This window comes from Ambystoma mexicanum, chromosome 4q (assembly GCF_040938575.1).
Source record: "Ambystoma mexicanum isolate Mex_15411 chromosome 4q, UKY_AmexF1_1, whole genome shotgun sequence".
Lineage (NCBI taxonomy): Eukaryota > Metazoa > Chordata > Amphibia > Caudata > Ambystomatidae > Ambystoma > Ambystoma mexicanum.
This window is the reverse complement of record NC_090928.1, coordinates 453,423,200-453,443,968: the sequence shown is the minus strand read 5'-3', so window position 1 is coordinate 453,443,968 and position 20,769 is coordinate 453,423,200.

The following is a 20,769-nucleotide window of genomic DNA, read 5'->3' as shown; positions in this document are numbered from 1 at the left end:
CGACTAAGGCAGTAGATCTTCGGGACTCCCAAATCCTACAGGCGATAGCAGCATGAGAACATCCATGGAAGACAAGATTGGCGAAATAAAATCGGACATTCAACTGATGAGACAAGATGCGCGAAGCCTAACCGACAGGATGGTCACCGCGGAGGCCTCCCTGCAGGACACTGTGGAGACCACACAGGAACTTAAAGCGAAAGTCAAAGAGCTGGAATCTACAGTAGCTCGACTGGAAACGCGCTCAGAAGAAGCGGAAGGCCGAGCCCGCCGCAACAATGTCCGAATACTAGGGATTCCGGAAGATTCAGAGGGCCCCGACCCTACCGAATACATTGAATCGCTGTTCCTGCAGGAAATCGGGGCAGGCAAACTCACCCAAGGGTTTTCCGTGGAGCGAGCTCACCGATCCCTTCAAAAGCGGCCACCCCCCAGTTTCACATTTGAGACCAATAATAGCAAAAATCCTAAACTTCAGGGATCAGGAGGCCATACTGAGGTTCTTGAGGGAAGGCGGCGAGATCAGAAGAGGCGGGGCGTCAATAGTCATGTATCCCGATTACACCCCTGTGGTACAACGAGCAAGAAACTCTTTCATACCAGTAAAGGTCACTCTAAGGAAACTCAACCTTAAATACATGCTGCTATATCCAGCGAGACTCAAGGTTCTTCACAACGAGAAGGCAATCTTTCTGGAAACCCCGGCGGTGGCAAATCTATGGCTTGAAAACAACAACCTGGCTGAGGATGCGGAAGGAATGGCGAGAAGCAATAAACACCAGGGCAAGGACAATGACCACAAGAGAAGCTGAACGACACATCAACTATGGTTACAACCTCGGAATGAACCGCATCGCCACACCAGGAAGGTGATGCAATCGGGCAGGAGCTCGAAGGTCCATGTGCAAAACTAGCGAAGACCCACCCCAACCGAAGCGGTGCAGGTAAGATGCCTGCACACCACCTGTAACGCTCACCTGATTCCCACAGAGGCGCTGGGCTTGGCAGGGTGGTAACTGTATCTTGAAAAGTGAAGTGCAGGACTCGATTGGCTTCCGGGGCTGGGCCTCTTCGCACTGTGTGTCTAACTCGAAGAGTAAGATGTCTGCAGGTGAAAGAATATGGGGTTAATGACCTGGGATTGTCGGGTGTCTCTCTCTCTCACCCTCTCACTTTTCCGTGGAGCCCCAAGGTCAACGTGCTCACCTTAGATAGGTGAATGCTGGACTCTCCATCTGCGTCTGGTGCAGGGTGCCGTTACCAGTTCCTTCACTGGGTTGAAACGTAGGCCTCTTGACTTCAGAGGATTGCTAACCGTCATTAACTGCACGAACAGTGAGTTTCCGGGCACCTTTAATGTCCTTACAGTTCTTTAGGTGCGTGGGCACGTTAGTATGGAATAGGGCTCTGTATTCGGATGCTGAAGAGACTCTGGAAAACGCCGGGGTATTTGCAGGCGCCTAATTGTGGAGGGCGCGATGGCGCGTGAGTAAATAGCCTGCCTAATGTCTCTCTTTTTCTCTTTCAGGTGCAGGAATGCAGCGTTGAAGAAAACCGGAATTCGAGGGGTGCCGGTAAGTAAATTCCCCACAGGAATAATTATGCTTTTGTCTTCACAGGCTTTTATAATGGCGGAGGAGCAGCGCAAAGAGTTGGTAACTGCCGATGGATCAGGTGAGGAAAGCGCTGCGAGTGAAGGTTGCTGTGCTAACCTGTTGTTTCTTTGTCTTTGCAGGTGCTTCTGAAGGCTGGATACAAGAAAGGTAAGCTTTTGTTCTCACAGGTTCAGGATCGGAAGAATGAAGACTGGAACCGACACGGTGAGCGTTCTGCTGCAGATGCAGAATAACGCGAAGCACGTTGCATCAATCGGGTGTGGTTTAAATAGCCTTGGAGTGATGAGGCATCTTCCTCCACTGCCTCGCCCAGGAAAGAAAAGAGTTCCTGTTCTAGAAGAGTTCCAGTGTTGTATCCAGGGAGTGGAGCCTGCCCCACCCAGGTAAGAAACTAGTCCCGGCTCGTAGAGGATTCTACGTAGAGGCTGGTAGGTAAGCAGCATGGTCTGCTGCAGGTAAGTCCACCCAAGCATCTTTATACATGTTATGAGCCCGGCGCTTCCAGTGCCGGGACCAGTGATTTTGATGAGCCTGGTGCCACCGGCGCCAGGACAAGGTCCAAAAGGTCCCAATGGGGACCGACTGGTGCCTAGGATGAAGGTTAGAGGCCTGCTTCCAAGGACGTTGGGCTGGTCCTAGCCCCTTGGAAGCAGTGATCATGACAGCACCCCCCCCTCAAGGCCCCTCCCAAGCGCGTCTTCTCCAGGGGTTTTGGCTTGTCGGGTGATTTAGATGGAATTTCTTGACCAGACGAGGTGCATGGACATGTTCTGAGGGTTCCCAAGACCTTTCCTGGGGGCCGTATCCTTTCCAATCAACCAGGTAGTATAACTTAGATTTGGAGATTTTGGAGTCTAGGATGTTCTTTACTTCGAACTCAAGTTCTCCATCCACTAGAACAGGTTCTGGGAGTTTGGTCAATCGGGTTTCTGGTTGTACTGGTTTTAGTAGGGAGACATGGAATACTGGATGTATTTTCATATGAGAAGGCAATTCCATTTTGACAGCCACCGGATTAATTATGGCAGAGATGAGATAGGGTCCTAGGTATCTCGGGATGAAAGTGCGGGGTCCTTTTAGAGGCAGGTGCTTAGTGGATAACCAGACCTGATCTCCCACAGAGTAGTGAGGGGCCTCTTTGCGGTGTAGATCCGCTCCTTTTTTGTATAGTGCTTTAGCTCTTTGCAGATGGGCAGTGGCTTCTTTAAAAGCATGAGTGATCACCGAGTGCAAATGATCCACAGCAGGTGTTTCGAGTTTTTGGGGAGGATCCAGGTTAGAGGTCCTATGATGGGTTCCGTATAACAGGAAGAAGGGAGTCTTCCCGGTTCCAGAATGGATCGAATTGTTATAAGCATATTCAGCGATCCAAAGGATGTCCTTCCAAGGGTTTTCAGTTTGTTGGAGCATGCAACGTAAATATTGCTTCAGAGTTTGATTTGTCCTCTCGGTTTGTCCATCAGTTTGGGGATGGTGACTAGTTGAAAGTCTCACATCAATCTAGGCTAAGCGACAGCAACTTCGCCAAAAGTGGGAGATGAATTGACTTCCTCTATCGGAGACCAAAACCGAGGGAAAACCGTGTAACCGAACAATGTTTTCTAGGAATTCTCGGGCTAACACTGAAGCTGAAGGTAGGCCCTTTAGGGGAATGAAGTGAGCCATCTTGGAGAATAGATCCACGACTACTAAAATGGTATTATACCCTGAGCACAGAGGTAAGTCAGTGATGAAATCCATGGACAGGGTATGCCATGGACAGGGAGGGATGTCAAGCGGGTGTAAGAGGCCGGCTGGTTTCTCCTTCTGGCTTTTATTCTGAGCACACACACCGCAGGAGATTACAAAGTCTCTAATGTCCTTCTTCCATGATGGCCACCAGAAATGCCTTTTGACCTTTTCCATGGTTTTGGTATTGCCAGGGTGGCCCTCCATTAATGAGTCATGATAACAGGAGATTACCTGTTTTTGTATTTTCTCACGGGGCAAGTACAATCGTCCTCGGAAATATGGTAGGTCTTGATCCACTGAGAAGTCCTTCCCCTTGAGTTGCCAGTCCTGTAATTCTGCCGGAGTTAGGAGTGATTTGACCGTTATCTCGATGTCTTCAAGGGATTGAGCGCTGACCAAACCCAAAACTATTTGTTCAGGGATTATGGGTATTGGTTCAGGATTGGTCAAGTGTTCATCTATTCCCATCCGGGAGAGGGCATCTGCTTTTCCGTTTTTACTGCCTGGTTGATAAGTAATTATAAAGTCAAACTCAGCCAAAAACAGAGCCCAGCGGAGCTGCCTGGAAGACTGAGCTTTGGCCGTCTTCAGATATTGTAAGTTGCGGTGATCTGTCATTACTGTGACTGTGTGTCTGGCTCCCAAAAGGTAATGCCGCCAGGCCTTAAAGGCCGATCTGATAGCTAGAAGTTCCTTGTCTGTAATAGTATAGTTGATCTCGGGAGCCAAGAATTTGCGGGACCAAAAGGCTACAGGATGTAATTGGTGTGTAACTGGATCCCTTTGTGATAAAACTGCCCCCATAGCAAGACTAGAAGCATCTGTTTCAACGATGTAGGGGAGTTCTGGGCGGGGATGTTTCAGAACAGGTGCAGAGATGAATTTAGCTTTTAAGTCTTGGAAAGCTTGTTCCGCCTCTGTAGACCACTCAAAACGTTTGTTTTTCTTTAACAGAGCGGTGATGGGCTGGACTATTCGAGAGAATTCGGGAATGAACCTGCGGTAAAAGTTAGCGAAGCCTAACATGCTTTGAACTCCTTTTACAGAGGTTGGTGAAGGCCACTTGATGATTGCATCGACCTTTTTTGAATCCATATGGACTCCGTTAGGCGACAGTATGAATCCCAGGAATTCAACTTCAGTTACGTTGAAAACACATTTTTCAAGCTTAGCAAAAAGGTTATGTTGACGTAATCTCTCGAGGACCTCTTTAACGTGTTTCCGAGGTTCCTCTTCAGATGGTGAATAGACGAGGATGTCGTCAATATAGACAACTACACACATATCTATGAGTTCTCTGAGGACGTAATTCATAAAATACTGATAGGTGGCCGGAGCGTTGCATAGTCCAAAGGGCATAACTTGATATTCAAACAGCCCATACTTGGTGCGGAAGGCCGTCTTCCATTCATCGCCCTCTTTTACTCGTACCAAATGGTAGGCTCCTCTGAGATCCAACTTTGTATATATACATGCGTTTTTGACTTGGTCCAGGAGTTCAGGGATCAAAGGCAACGGGTATCTGTTTTTAAAGGTGATTTGGTTCAGGGCGCGGTAATCTATACAAGTTCTAAGGTCTCCTTCCTTTTTCGGAACGAAGAACAAAGCCGAAGAAGCTGGGGATCTTGAAGGACGGATAAACCCGTTAGCTAGGTATTGGTCCAGATATTGTCTGAGGTGGAGATTCTCTGGCTCGGTGAGGGCATAAATCCTACTGCAAGGAGGAGTATATCCGGGTATCAGGTCTATTTGACAGTCGTAAGACCTATGAGGAGACAGGGAGTTAGCTTGGTCCTTCTGAAAGACGTCTTGGAATTCCTGGTATTCAGGAGGTAGTTGGGGAACCTCAGAAGAGATTGCTGCCAGTGAAACGTCGGGCCGAGGATAACAAGTGGGGATACATTCAGGAAACTGAACCGTTTTTGCTCGCCAATCGATCTGAGGATTGTGCTTCTCTAACCAAGGAATTCCTAGAATGATCTGGAACTGAGGGGCCTTGATCACATCGAACACGATTTTCTCCCGGTGTCCATCTTGGCTCACTAACGTCACTTCCTGGGTGATGTGAGTTACTGGTCCGGAGGCTATCTCTGTGCCATCCACTGTAGTAATGACGTCTTTTACTGCCTTAGGACAAAGAGGTAGATTCATCCTTGATACCATTTCACGGTCCACATAATTGCCAATTGCTCCGCTGTCAATGTAAGCTTCAATTACATGCAAACGATCCGGACGTTCAGGGCTAATGAGGACCATAGGCACCACGAAATGCGAGGTCACGGAACAGATTTTAACGCTCGGCAAGAGGACCTCTACACTTGTCGGGCTAGGTCGTTTCCCTGCTCAGAATTTGTGGTACAGGTAACTGCAGCTCCTACAGCCTTCTTAGCTGGTTTCACTGGACAGTCTCGAAGAAAGTGCCCCGAGTTTCCGCAATAGAGGCATAATTGCAGCTGTCTTCTCCTTTCTCGCTCTTTTTGGGTTAATGGTCCTTTCATGCCCCCTATTTGCATGGGTTCCGTCAACTCCCCTAGCTAAGGTCTGCGGTTTGGAAAACACTCGGGTATCAAATTTGGAACGATCAGCCTTCCTGTTCTGTAATCTGTGGTCCAATTGAACAACTAGGTCAATATAGTCTGAGCAGTCTTGTGGAGGATTCACAACTTGAGCTAACACATCCTTGAGCTCTCCACGCAGGCCTCTGTAGAAAAGCGTAATTCTCTTATCCTCAGGCCATTGAGTTTCCACTATAAGTCTGTTGAATGATGCGATGTAAGTCAAAAGGTCTTGATTACCCTGTCGTAACGAAAGGAGTTCATTGTCCAAGGCCTGCCCTTGTGAATGTCTTGCGAACAGTTTCTCCATGCTGGACTGGAAAGCCTGGAAATTATGAAGAACCGGATCATCCTGAGTGACTAAAGGGATCGACCAATCTGCGGCACTGCCACTGAGATAAGAAAGCACGAAGGCCACCTTGGCCTGATCTGTTGGGAAGGCTGCTGGCCTACATAAGAAGTGTAAGCGGCACTGGTTAATGAACACTGCAAATCTCTTTGGGTCACCAGAAAAGCGTTCGGGCGGAGCCAAGGGCACATTACCGGGTAGATTGATTTGCACTGGGTTTGTGGAGGATGCTGAAGGATAGTTTCCTCCTGAAGCGGGCAGAGGTGTTTGTCCTGCCTGAGTTTGTAGCAATTGCCTAGCGAGATCATCTGTTCGCTCCTTGGATATAATCAGCTCTCTTCTTAGAGCGTTCGTTTCCTGACGAGCTGCATGTACTTCCGCTTTTAGTTCCCCAAGTAACTGGGCCAATTGATCGGTATCTGAGGTTTCCATTGCGCCTGGGTAGGAGTTTTGCAGTGGGCTTCGCGTTCTGTAACGCTCATCTGATTCCCACGGAGGCGCTGGTCTTGGCAGGGTGGTAACTGTATCTTGAAAAGTGAAGTGCAGGACTCGATTGGCTTCCGGGGCTGGGCCTCTTCGCACTGTGTGTCTAACTCGAAGAGTAAGATGTCTGCAGGTGAAAGAATATGGGGTTAATGACCTGGGATTGTCGGGTGTCTCTCTCTCTCCCCCTCTCACTTTTCCGTGGAGCCCCAAGGTCAACTTGCTCACCTTAGATAGGTGAATGCTGGACTCTCCATCTGCGTCTGGTGCAGGGTGCCGTTACCAGTTCCTTCACTGGGTTGAAACGTAGGCCTCTTGACTTCAGAGGATTGCTAACCGTCGTTAACTGCACGAACGGTGAGTTTCCGGGCACCTTTAATGTCCTTACAGTTCTTTAGGTGCGTGGGCACGTTAGTATGGAATAGGGCTCTGTATAATGTTCTTTTCAAATGGTGCCTTTTGTCTTGCAGGGCTCTTGAGGCGGAAGATGGTGGTTTGAAGAGAGCCGGAGTTCGAGCCAGCGCATAGGAATGAAGCGCTTGGGAGTGCGTAAGTAAGTGCCTGTTGCCTGCTTTCGAAATGCACTCCAACTGTCTCTTTTCTTTTGCAGGTATGAGTTTGGATGCTGAAGAGACTCTGGAAAACGCCGGGGTATTTGCAGGCGCCTAATTGTGGAGGGCGTGATGGCGCGTGAGTAAATAGCCTGCCTAATGTCTCTCTTTTTCTCTTTCAGGTGCAGGAATGCAGCGTTGAAGAAAACCGGAATTCGAGGGGTGCCGGTAAGTAAATTCCCCACAGGAATAATTATGCTTTTGTCTTCACAGGCTTTTATAATGGCGGAGGAGCAGCGCGAGGAGTTGGTAACTGCCGATGGATCAGGTGAGGAAAGCGCTGCGAGTGAAGGTTGCTGTGCTAACCTGTTGTTTCTTTGTCTTTGCAGATGCTTCTGAAGGCTGGATACAAGAAAGGTAAGCTTTTGTTCTCACAGGGTCAGGATCGGAAGAATGAAGACTGGAACCGACACGGTGAGCGTTCTGCTGCAGATGCAGAATAACGCGAAGCACGTTGCATCAATCGGGTGTGGTTTAAATAGCCTTGGAGTGATGAGGCATCTTCCTCCACTGCCTCGCCCAGGAAAGAAAAGAGTTCCTGTTCTAGAAGAGTTCCAGTGTTGTATCCAGGGAGTGGAGCCTGCCCCACCCAGGTAAGAAACTAGTCCCGGCTCGTAGAGGATTCCCATATGGCTGGTAAGTAAGCAGCATGGTCTGCTGCAGGTAAGTCCACCCAAGCATCTTTATACATGTTATGAGCCCGGCGCTTCCAGTGCCGGGACCAGTGATTTTGATAAGCCTGGTGCCACCGGCACCAGGACAAGGTCCAAAAGGTCCCAATGGGGACCGGCTGGTGCCTAGGATGAAGGTTAGAGGCCTGCTTCCAAGGACGTTGGGCTGGTCCTAGCCCCTTGGAAGCAGTGATCATAACACCACCCGAGCTGGAAGACCTGGAGAGGACTGGAAGGCCCGGGGGCCCCCGAGCGTCGTGTGTTTGTATCGACTGCTGGGGGCAGTTTACTGTTGTTCTTTTCCGTTGATCCATTCCATGGGATGGAAGTTGTTGAAGTTGGTAAATCTCCGAAGGCAATAACACAACTGGCGAGATGGGGGGCTGGCTTGAGGGCCGAGATGGGCTGGACCTTGCAAAACAGTGCCGAATTGACGGCACCAGATGTCGCCATCTGCACTTCTGTTGGAAGAAGGGGTTTCCTAAGCTTTTTGCGAAACTAAGATGGCTACGCACATTAGACTACTGACTTGGAATGTAAGGGGCCTGGGCACCTACCTCCGTAGGAACAGGATTAAATCTTACTTATACAGAAAGAGAGTGGACATTGCTCTCCTACAAGAGACTCACTGCACCGCTGAAGCTGACGAGAGACTCAGAGAACACTGGGGGGGACAAGGCTACGGAGCCCCCTACTCAAAATTCGCCAGAGGAGTGTTCATCTGGTTCAACTCCCAGGTACCGTTTCTCCTACGTAGGATGGTGAAGGACCCTGAAGGTAGATATCTGATCATATGGGGAACCGTAGAACAAAGAGAAATATGTATAGTAAACTCATACTTCCCCAACAACAATATCCCAGCCCATTTAAGGGTACTTAGCAACCACATGTCACAGTACCGGGACAGTTTCTTCTTATGGGAGGTGATTTCAACTACGTCCACAATCCTGAATTAGATATGTCTTAACCACCGGCAAACGGCTTTCCCGTCACCACCTCATCCCTGAATGTCATGATCAAGGAACTAGATCTGATTGACGCTTGGCGGGACCTTCACCCGGGCGAAAGGACATACTCATATTACTCATCCCCACACAAACTTCACACAAGGTTGGATTATTTTTTCATAAGCAGAGAACACATGCCTCAGATAGGTAGTATGCAATATCTGGGGAGGACCATCTCCGACCACTCCCCACTCCTGTTAGACTGGCAACACAACAGTCCTAGACCGCCCATCCCTATGTGGAGAATGTCTGCCGAGGCCCTAAAAGATCTGACCTTCATGGAGGAGCTCAAGGACTCCATAGAGGATTATGTAGCGGAAAACTCAGGCAGTGTAGACCAAATAAGTACGCTATGGGACGCCCTAAAGGTGGTGATACGGGGAGAAGCAATTGCAAAAGCAGGGGGCATCTGGAGAACACTTTGGGAGGAATTGAACCAGAAAGAGTTGGAAGTACAGCGACTAGAGTCCACCCCTATCGACACATCGGGGAGGGAGGAGGAACTAAGTTCTCTCAGAGAGGACTGCTCTAAAGCATGGGACAGACTGGCTAAGTTCGATTTTAGCGTCAGAACTAACAGAGCACATGCAGAGGCCGGTAGGCCGGGTCGGCTACTAGCATGGCTCTGTAAAAGAGAACACCCTAGGCATGCAACTACAGCACTACAGGATGAACAAGGCACAGAACATAGAACCCAACAGAGCATAAACGACACCTTGCAGCGCTTTTACGCACAACTATACTCCCACACACACAAGGTCCCACAAGATCAGATACTAGATACCCTGGAGGAAATCGGCCTGCCCAACTTGTCGCCAACACAGTCCGAAACCCTAGACTCCGACATCACACCGGAATACATAACATAGGCGATTAGGTCCCTCGCCACTTGTAAGGCCCCAGGGTGCGACGGGCTCCCCCCAGAATTCTACAAGGCATATGAACCCACCCTGACACCCTTATTACACCAGGTCTTTTCTGAGACATTCGAAACCGGTATCCTACCTGACAGCATGAGGGAAACCTTATTGGTCCCGATGCTCAAACCCAATAAACCCTCCGATAAATGCGACTCCTATCGCCCGCTCGCCATGCTTAACTATGATGTTAAAATATTGACGAAGATACTGTCAAAGCGACTATCTAGAGTGATAGGTGACATAGTGCACAAAGACCAGAATGGTTTTGTACCTGGGCGTAACACGTCCCAAAACTTACGCAGGCTTCAACACATTATAGCTGAGACCAATACAAGCGAAAAACAACTCGCATTACTATCCCTAGATGCAATTAAAGCATTTGATTCCATTTATTGGGAGTGGCTGGTAGCGGTTTTGGAGGGTTTTGGAATTAGCCAACGATTTATCAGATGGGTATTGATCCTGTATAATGAACCAAGGGCCAGGCTAAAATCTGGGAAGTATGTTTCAGACGCGTGGGATATCCGCAGCGGCACCAGGCAGGGCTGCCCACTTTCCCCCATGCTCTACATCCTGGGTCTAGAACCCATTGCAATCTTCCTCAGGCAGCAATTCTTCGATGCAGGAATTAGGCTGGGCGGGATAGATCACATTGTCTCACTATATGCAGACGATGTACTGATATACGTTAACAACCCTCATCTCAATGTTCCAACTATACTGGAGGTCCTTGACAACTATGCCAAAGTCTCGGGCATACAATTTAGCAAGACAAAATCCTGCATGTTACCATTAGCAGCCCTGAAAAATAAAACCACAGAAGAGCTTCCCTCACTGGGCATAAAGTGGGAGACTGAATCTTTCCGTTACCTTGGGATCCAGATAATGCACACCCCAGAACAAATGCATACACAAAACATGAAAGCTGCGATACCCAAACTGCGCAAGTCCATATGTTTCTGGTCTAAGCTTCCACTATCCATGCTGGGTAGGGCCTCAATAACCAAGATGATCATTCTACGGAGATTCCTATACGGGTTCCAGAATGTGCATTTTTATATCACCAAACCCTTCTTCCAGCTTTTGGACACAATAATTAAGGAGTTTCTATGGGGGAAAGGCAGACACCGGGTGGCACTATCTACCTTAGTACTACCACACAGGCAAGGAGGGATCCAATTACCGAGCCTTGAGAAATACTACCTTGCAGCCCAGTTAAGTCATGTAACCAAATGGTTAGCAGACGGGACTACTTCAGAGACCCCCCTGCTGCAGGCCATGATCTCCCCAATCCGTCTGAAGGAATTGATTTGGGCCCGTCAAACTTTGCTACACGATCAGCCTTTTCTGGCAACTCTGGGCAGGAAAATATGGCGTAGAACTGAGACGACACTACACTGGAAGCAACCATACTTCCAAGAAGTACCAATACTTTCGTGACTCGATAAATCTGTCACCACCCTCCACACCATTAGGCTCTGGGAAGACAAAGGTGTATACATTTGGGGCGATCTATACTCCGAAGGTATATTCAGGGACTTCACTGAGTTGCAGGAGGGAGAGGGCATTCACGCTGGCCAATTCCTGTGGTACCAAAAGATCCGCAAGATAGCACGCACGAAATGGGACACCTGGCCAGAGGAGCCGGAGGCAAGGAACAAGTTAATTACCTGTAACTGTTGTTCTCCAGCATGGGTCTGGCATGGATTCACATGCTCATGAATATTCCCCGTCGTCAGGCTGGGAATCCTCGGTAAAGAAAAAACCAGTATCAGTTTCGTTTCTGATCTGTCTTTCGTAGTAGTAACCAATCACTGGTCTCTGCGTCATACTGACCACAGCCAATGACTGCCCTCTACCTAAGCACCGCCTCTGGCAGCCATCTTCAGATTTGGAAGCACGTTAAGTGGCAGTATGATCAAGTGAAGAGCCGCAGAGGGGTAGGCGGGAGGGTTCGCATGTGAATCCATGCCAGACCCATGCTGGAGAACAACAGTTACAGGTAAGTAACTTGTTCCTTCTCCAGCATGGGGTCTGGCATGGATTCACATGCTCATGAATAAAGAATACATAGCAGTACACACATGCACAACCACGGGAGGTGGCAAAGGCTCAACATTAAGCATTACATCAAACTCAACATTAAGCATCTTACCTCCTCACCAGGCTCACCTCAGGCGAACAGGTTGCGCAGCACTGCTTGGCCGACCCTGGACTCCTCCCTGGAATCCCGATCGACGCAGTAGAATTTCGTGAAGGTGCGCGTCGACCTCCACGTAGCAGCCCTGCATATGTCCAGCAGGGGCACACCAGAAAGGAACGCCGTGGTAGCTGCGATCGCTCTGGTGGAATGGGCTCTCGGACGGCCAGGCAGCGGTCGGTTTGCCAACCGATGACAGTACATGATACAGCCGGAGAGCCATCTGGAAATGGAAGCCTTCGAGAGAGCCTTCCCCTGATTGACAGGTCCAAAGTTCACAAAGAGTTGTGACGTCTTCCGAAAACACTTTGTGCGGTCCACGTAGGACTTCAGCGCTCTAGCCACATCCAGCGAGTGCAAAGTCCTCTCAGCCGGCGACGAAGGCGACGGGAAGAACACAGGCAACACCAAGGGTTCGTTGAGATGGAAGTCCGACGGTACCTTGGGCATGAAGGAGGGGTGCGTCCTGAGGACTACCCTCGTGTCGTGAAAAGTCAAGTACGGGGCCTTGCAGGAAAGGGCCTGGATCTCTCCCACCCGTCGTGCGGAGGTGATGGCCACAAGAAACGCTGTTTTCCACGACAGAAACTTCAACGGGGCCGAGTGCAGAGGCTCGAACGGAGGTCCCATGAGCTTGGTCAGCACCACGTTGAGCTCCCACGCCGGGGCCGGCGCCTTCACCAGCGGGAACGATCTGAACAGTCCCTTCATGAACTCTTTCACCAGACGATGAGACCACAGGGACGACCGGCCCGTGGTTCTGGTGTATCGGGAGATCGCAGCAAGATGAATCTTGATGGACGTGTGTGCCAGTCCAGCTTTGGCCAGCGTCAGCAGGTACGGCAGTACCTGGGGAGCCGTAATCCGTAGAGGGTTAATCTTCTGTGCGTGGCACCAGACAGAAAACCTCTTCCATTTGTGTCTGTAGCATTTAAGAGTCGAGGACGCCCTGGCCTTTGCAAGAACCTCTCTGCAGTCGGCCGGTATGTCGTATCCTCCAAACTCTAGCGCTGCAGGAGCCAGGCCTGCAAGTTCAGCGATTTCGGGTCGTGGTGGAGGATGGCGCCTCCTTCCCTGGAGAGCAGATCCACGTCCACCGGCAGCTTGATTGGCGGGGACGCTGACAAGTCCAGAAGGTCCGGGAACCATATCTGCCTCGGCCACGCAGGTGCGACGAGGATCATCCTGCACCGTGACCTCTTGAGCTGGTTGACGAGCCGGATTAGCAGTGGCAAAGGAGGGAACGCGTAGAGGAACAGGCCCTCCCAGGGGAACGAGAAAGCATCGCCCATGCTCCTCGTCGGGGGGAAACCTGCTGGCGAACCTCCGGCACTTGGAGTTCGTCGCCGTAGCGAACAGGTCGATCTGGGGTGTGCCCCACCGTCGGAAGAGGCGATCCACTAGATCCTGCCGTAGTTCCCACTCGTGGCACGAGCGCAGCTCCCTGCTGAGTGAGTCGGCGATGGTGTTTTTTATCCCTGCCAGATGAAACGGCACCAGAAACATCCCTTGGGCGACTGCCCAATGCCACAGGTCCTGCGCCTCCCTGGACAGTGCTGGGGACCTGGTTCCGCCCTGTTTCCTGATGTAAAACATGGTGGTGGTGTTGTCGGTGAAGATCCTCACCACCTTGCCCTTGAGGGACGGAAGGAAGGACCTGAGGGCCCAAAACACTGCACGGAGCTCTAGGACGTTGATATGTAGGGATTTCTCAGTCGGGAGCCAAAGGCCTCTTGCGTGCAGATTTTCGGTGTGCGCTCCCCACCCTTCCAGGGAGGCATCCGTGGTCACTGTCTCCTGGTGGGCTGGGGTCTGGAAGTCCATACCTGCCGTCAGATGCGCGCGGGTGCCCCACCACCGGATCACTCGTCGGAAACTCTCCTCGAGTGTGATCCTTTCCTCGAAGCTGCCCGTCGTTTGGATCCAGCGCGCGTCCAGGAACTCCTGCAACGGGCGCATCCGGAGCCTGCACATGGGAATGAGGTAGATGCAGGAAGACATCATTCCGAGGAGGGACTTGATGGACCTCACCTTGGCCGCGTCGGCCACCAACATCCGATGCACCTTGCCCAGGATGGTCCTGGTCCTCTCCTCCGACGGGGAGGCCAGAAGGGACACTGTGTTGAGCCTCGCTCCCAGAAACAGAGCGTCTTGCGCGGGTACCAGGTGGGATTTGGCGTAGTTCACGGAGAATCCCAAGTCCGTGAGAAGTTGGACGGTCCTTGCCGTGTGAACCACGGCGAGCTCCCTCGTCTTGGCTCGGATGAGCCAGTCGTCCAGGTAGGGGTAGACGTGGATCCCTTCGCGGCGCAGCTGCGCCGCCACCGGTGCGAGGCCCTGGGTGCCGACCGTAGTCCGAAGGGGAGGGCTTTGAACTGGTAATGACGCCCTTGGACCACAAACCTGAGGAATTTTCGGTGCCCCTTTAGGATGGGAATATGGAAGTAGGCATCCTCCAAATCCAACGACGACAGGAAGTCTCCTTCCTCCAGCTGACCCAGGACGTGCTGGGGGGTGACCATCCGGAACTTTTGCGCCTTGATGAACTTGTTCAGACGTCGCAGGTCCAGGATGGGGCGCCATCCCCCCGTCTTCTTCTTCACGAGGAAGTATCTCGAGTAAACTCCGGAGCCCCGAAGCCTCTTTGGGACGAGTTCGATGGCGCCCTTCCTAAGCATCGCCTTTACCTCCAGGAGAAGTTGAGGGACGTGAAGTTCTTTCCTGGCCACGGGGGGGACGCGCGGACACCTTCTTTGAAACTCGAGCGCGTGGCCCCGGGCCAAGGCGTCCAGCACCCAACGGTCGGTGGAAATGGACTCCCACACGCTGACGAAGCTTGCCAGCCGGCCTCCCACCGGGGTGCTTCGGTGGGGGCCCGACCCCACGGCCGGTTCAATCCTGCTTCGACGAGGCTTTGCCGCCTTGACCTCCTTGGCGACGACGGCGGGGTCCGCCAGACTTGCCTCGTCCTCTGTAGGCCTCCTGAGACGACGAGCGGGCCGCTTGACGGTAGGTGGAGAAACCGCCGCCGGAACCTTTGGAGGCGCCCTTGCCTCCGCTGCTCCGAAAGGGCGTCCGTCGTTGTTGCAGAACTCCAAGGGCCCGGGCCGTCTCGGTGTCCGCTTTAATGGCCTGAAGGGAATCGTCCACTGTTTTCCCAAACAGGTTGTTCCCATCGAAGGGCATGTCCAGGACTCTGGTCTGAACGTCTTGACGGAAGTCCGTAGCCTTGAGCCATCCACGCCGCCTAAGGCAAACGCCGTTGCCCAACTGGCGGAACCCAGTGTCGGCGATGTCCGTCGCAACGGTAATGGCGTGGTCCGAAGCCACCTCACCTTCCTGCAGGATCTCCAGGGCCTCTGCCCTCTTGTCGTCCGGCAAGAAGTCCAGCAGGGGAGCCAGTTTGTACCAGAGCTCCCTGTCGTAGCAGGCCACGATAGCCAAGACGTTGGCCGCTTTAATCGTCGTCGCTGCAGACGAGATGACTCTGCGTCCCATAGCGTCCAATTTCTTTCCCTCACCGTCCGGTGGGGAAGTCGATGTGGAGGCCGCACCCCCCCCGCTTTCTTCCTGGCCGCCGCGGAGACGACAGAGTCCGGGGTAGGCTGCGCCCGGAGGCACAGGGGGGCCGTGTCCGGGACCCGGTACTTCTTCTCGTACCGGTCTCTTCTAGCTGGCGTCGTGGAAGGGTTCTTGAGGAGGGTGAGGCCCTCATCCCAAATGTCGTCCAATAGAGGCACTGCGAGGACCGTCTTCCTCTTGGCCTCGCGCCGCTGATAAAGGAAACCTTCCTTCTTCTTCTCCTCAGGGCAGAGTTGGAAAAGCTCGGATGCCCTGGTGATCATGGAGTGGAACGATCCAATCTCGTCGGGCGGAGAAGCCCTGGTGGGAGGCGACGACGGTACATCCTCGTCGTATACCTCGTCGTCCGTACCCGTCGCTGCCGTGTCAGTCCCCGTATCATCCCCTCGGGTGGACGGGGAGGAGGGCTGGAAGGGGCGCGACGGCTGAAAAGGAGCTGGAGGGTGGGTCCTTCTTTTCTTGGTAGGGGGAACTCCAGAAGGTCCCGGTTCTGGGTCCCCCGACGGGAGAGGTTCCGTCGGCAACGGTAGTCTCGTCCTTATCTCTGAGCATAAGGACTGTATAGCCAACAAAATGGCCGCCGAGTTGTCTCGCGGCACTGGCAGAGGGGAATCCGACAGGCGATCAGGGGCCCCGTCGGTACCCTCGATGATGTCGTCGTCACCTGCGTCGGGATCCATCCCGACGGGCCGGTCTTCTTCCACGCCGAGGCCGTGGCTTAAGACCTCGACCAGCTCCTCCTCCGAGGTAGAGGCCGAATCTACGACGACGCCCTGCCCCCCCTTTTTCTTCCCCACGGGGGATTTCACGGGGGTCCTATCGATGGGCACAAAAGAGGACTCCCTCCGAGGTGGCAGGGAGACTCTGAGCCCCGAGGTCGCCACCGCTGGTGTAGCCTCCACAGGCTGAGCCAGGGCCGCCGCGACAGTTTCGATAGAGGGCTTGGCCAGATGGATTAAGGCCTTCACCACCTTAGGTGCGCTCACCACCTTATCCTTGAGGGGGGGACACTGCCTCGCTCCCCCTCCGCCTTCGAGCTCGACCGGGGCCTCTCCAGGAGCTTCGCCGGGTGCTCGGCCGTCCTCTTACCCGACCCAGAGCGTTGGCTCGTGGTTGATGGTGCCAGGGAGGGTGCGCCCTGCCTGGCGCCCGTAGAGCCCGACCGTTCGGCGCTCCCGGTGCCAGCGGACTCGCAGTGCTTGGCCTTATGTTGGACCCCCGTCGCCGGGGCGTCTTCAAAGGTCTTAGAAGACCGCTCGGATCTCCTCTTCTTCTCGCCGGACGGGCTCTTCCCTTCTAGCCAGTTGGCGAGACGTTGATGGCGGTCCTTCCTGGTCCGCTCCGACATGTTGCCGCAAAACGCACAGTCCTTCTCCACGTGCGTCTTGTCCTCATGTAGGCAGTAAAGACAAAAAGAGTGTTCGTCCTCCTTGAAGACGTTCTGCAGCTGGCATCCAGGGCAGACCCTGAACAGCTTTCCGGGCGTCGAGCTTCCCTTCTCCTGGGCCATGACCGGGCCTGAGAAACTTCTGGAGTCCTCCAAAAGCGTAGCTCGACGAAATCTTCACCCTTGAGGGGCGCAGACGAATCCGACACGGGTCCCCGTTGATCGGCTGGAGAGTCGGTGGAGCTTGAGGCTCTTTTGAGAAAAAACGTGAAAAAAATAGCACTAACGCTCGAGAGCAATAGCACGAGGATCCCAACACATGAACGTGCGGTAAAAATCTGAAGATGGCTGCCAGAGGCGGTGCTTAGGTAGAGGGCAGTCATTGGCTGTGGTCAGTATGACGCAGAGACCAGTGATTGGTTACTACTACGAAAGACAGATCAGAAACGAAACTGATACTGGTTTTTTCTTTACCGAGGATTCCCAGCCTGACGACGGGGAATATTCATGAGCATGTGAATCCATGCCAGACCCCAGGCTGGAGAACCCCCTTTCTGACACTACTATACAGCCTGAGTGAGGGGGGAAGGGAAATATCTCAAATCTATAGCCTTCTCTTTGACATCCCCAATACCCGCAGTGATGCACTAAAGACCCGCTGGGAATCAGACATGGGACAAGAGCTGTCCGAAGTAGAATGGAGTAGAGCGCTGTCCTTTCCGAAAGAGGTCTCTAGAAACCAGAGATTTCGGCTAATCCAATTAAATGTACTTTATTGCACATACTTAACCCTGAGCAGGATTGCGAAGTTCAATAAAACCTCCCAGACACAGTGCACCTGGTGTGGGAAAGAGGGAGCAGATCTAATCCACATGCTATGGAACTGCACCAAACACGTAGCCTCTGGTGAATGGTGAAAAGAACCTGTGAAGAAGCGGAAGTCACTAGGTATAAGTGGACCCCAGCTGAATGCCTCCTAGGCTGCTACCCCAGATTGGCCAAACTCAAATATGGGGTTAAGCTGATGGACTTGCTATGCATAACAGCCAAGAGGACCATCGCCATGGCATGGAAACGGCCGGCAGGGCCGAATCATAAAGCATGGCGCAAAGAATTTGAAAGATGGGCAACCGCCGAAACAAGAGCTTGGGAGGACAGCGTGGCTAGATCCACGGACGAGTCGAGTACGGCCCTTGCTGCATGAAAAGACACCATGTCCAAACTGTTCCATTCCTCCGATGATAAGCCCCCCTGAACAACTCGCCGGCCCTATCACATGACCTAAAAGGTCGACCAAGACACTCGAAACCAGACCCCCCCTGCATTAACATTCTTGGAAAGCCCATACCCACGCCCGTGGCGCCCAGCCAATCCCCCCGCTTGCGACCCAATCAGCCATCACTTGCCCCCAGACCGGAGATAGTTAATGTTTGATGTTCTTGTTATGTAAATGTTGTTGTTTATTTGCAAAGACAGAATTTCAGTGACCACGTTGGTCAATCTGAATAGTGAATGTAACTATAAATACCAATAAACAAATTTTAAAATAAATGGAGGTGTTGGAAGGGCCCCTTAGGGCCCATTATTGTGTGAGGGCTACTTGTAATAATGTGAGGGGAATAACCGGCTATCGGTGCTCTCCTGCTGCCACATCGCATCTTTGGGGGATATTGAACACCCCTTCCTCATCCACAATACCTTACCCTCTGTTGGTGCCCATCCCTGTAGTTCTATGATTTGGGTAATTGGCAATGAACTATATATACCCTTCTCACAATACCATGTTGAGCACTTGCGTGCGTTTATTAGGCGGAGTGTCAAACATATTTATTTAAAAAGGAAAGGCTGCTTGTGTCACTTCTGCATCTACTGCTTTGTTGCCATGGGAAAACACGTCCTTCCCCCTCGTGTGGGCTTGGCATTTCACTACCACAATGACTGATGAGAGATGCAGCACATCTATGAGCCTGTCTACCAGTGGCGCGTGCTGCACTGGCGTACCGTCAGCACATCAGTAGCCCTGCTTTTCCAACGTGACAGTCCTACATGTACTGTTGAAACTACTTCTCCATTCATTGTGACTCCAACATATCTTACTGCTTCCCTAATGGAAGGGACCCTTTGAGGGACTTCAGAGCTGATAACGGGCCCGCTAATAGCGGGCCCGTTATTACCTCCATCCCCATTCCCATTGGGCCCTATGGGGGCTCAAATGGGAATGGGGAATGGTTCCCGGAATGGGGACTTACTGGGTCCTCCAAGGTCGGAATGACCCGGTAAGTCCCTATTCCGGGAACACAGACCCGGAATGCGGTAAGGGGGTAGCCATGGCACTAATAGTGCCATGGCTACCGCCTACCGCGTAATGAGGCCCTATATCTCTTTTATATAAAATCCAATATAACCAGAAGTGAGACAGAGCTGACATATTTCCTGTCCCTGGCTCAGTATATTGTTAAAAGGGGATTATTTTCACTTATAATCAATCAGAATGTGTAGATTGCTTCTTACAGCTTGTGATCTAGTGAGGAAGAACAGGATAGTCAAAGTAATCATGTGTGCTCAAGTAACATCAGAAATAAAGTGTATGTTACAGTAGCCAATGTTTTTAATCAGAGTCTTGTACCTGATTCTATTAGTGCAGCCATTCTGCAATGTTCACATAGGGCAGTTAAAAGGATCAAAGTCGGTCAAGAGGACCTATAAGTGAATATACACAGCCCTATCAGTTGTCTGGCAACTTTTGCATATCTGTCTAGAGCCTCTAATAAGCCTGATGTAGGATATTTCATACCTGGTTAATTTTAGAGCAGAACATCCATAAGTGATGTTTCGTGGAGTTCACAGGCAGAGGATTCACTTTATAGCACACTCCGTGGGATAGCAGGCTGTTTTAGCGCATTTGAGCATCCTCATATATGATACATGATGCTGTAATTACGTGTCATCATGTGGTCACCATATTGGAACCACAAATATTTAGGGTTATGTAGCATTGTAGTGCCCTAACTATGTGTTTAGTGAATTAGTCTGGCATAGAAAGGAGTTATACTGGACAAGAAAATTCCTCATTGAGTTCCTGCACATGTGTTTGCATGCGATGTATCCACATCACCTCTTCACAAAGCAGAGTTTGTTGAGGGTTGCTGCTGTGTTTTACTGTATGGATTACCCACCACGTTAACTGGTCTTCTGTGTGTCCATATTCCAAAAAGTGTTGCACTAAAGAGGCGTGATGATTTTTACAACTTATTTTGGAACGATGTTCCATGATTCTGATCTTGACTGGTCTCAGAGTTTGGCCAATATACTTCATGGCACATGGGCGCTCAATTCAGCATGTGGCATACTACATGGCACATGGGCGCTCAATTCAGTATGTGGCTCTGTTGCAGTTAGTCATATGCCGTATTGTCCATTGTTTATTACCTACATGGAAGGAGGTTGCCTTTTTGGTAAAATTGCAAATCGTGCATTTTCTGCATGCATAAAATTCCAACAACAAGCCTAAGTTCCAGATATAAGTAGTCTGGTTAGTTTTGGTGTATTTAGAATGTACCAGCCTGTCTCCCAAATTCTTAGATCTTAGTGCAGACAGGGATAAGTCCTCCCTGGGTAGTGTTAGTCTAAACAGAGGCCAGTATTTTTTAATTATCT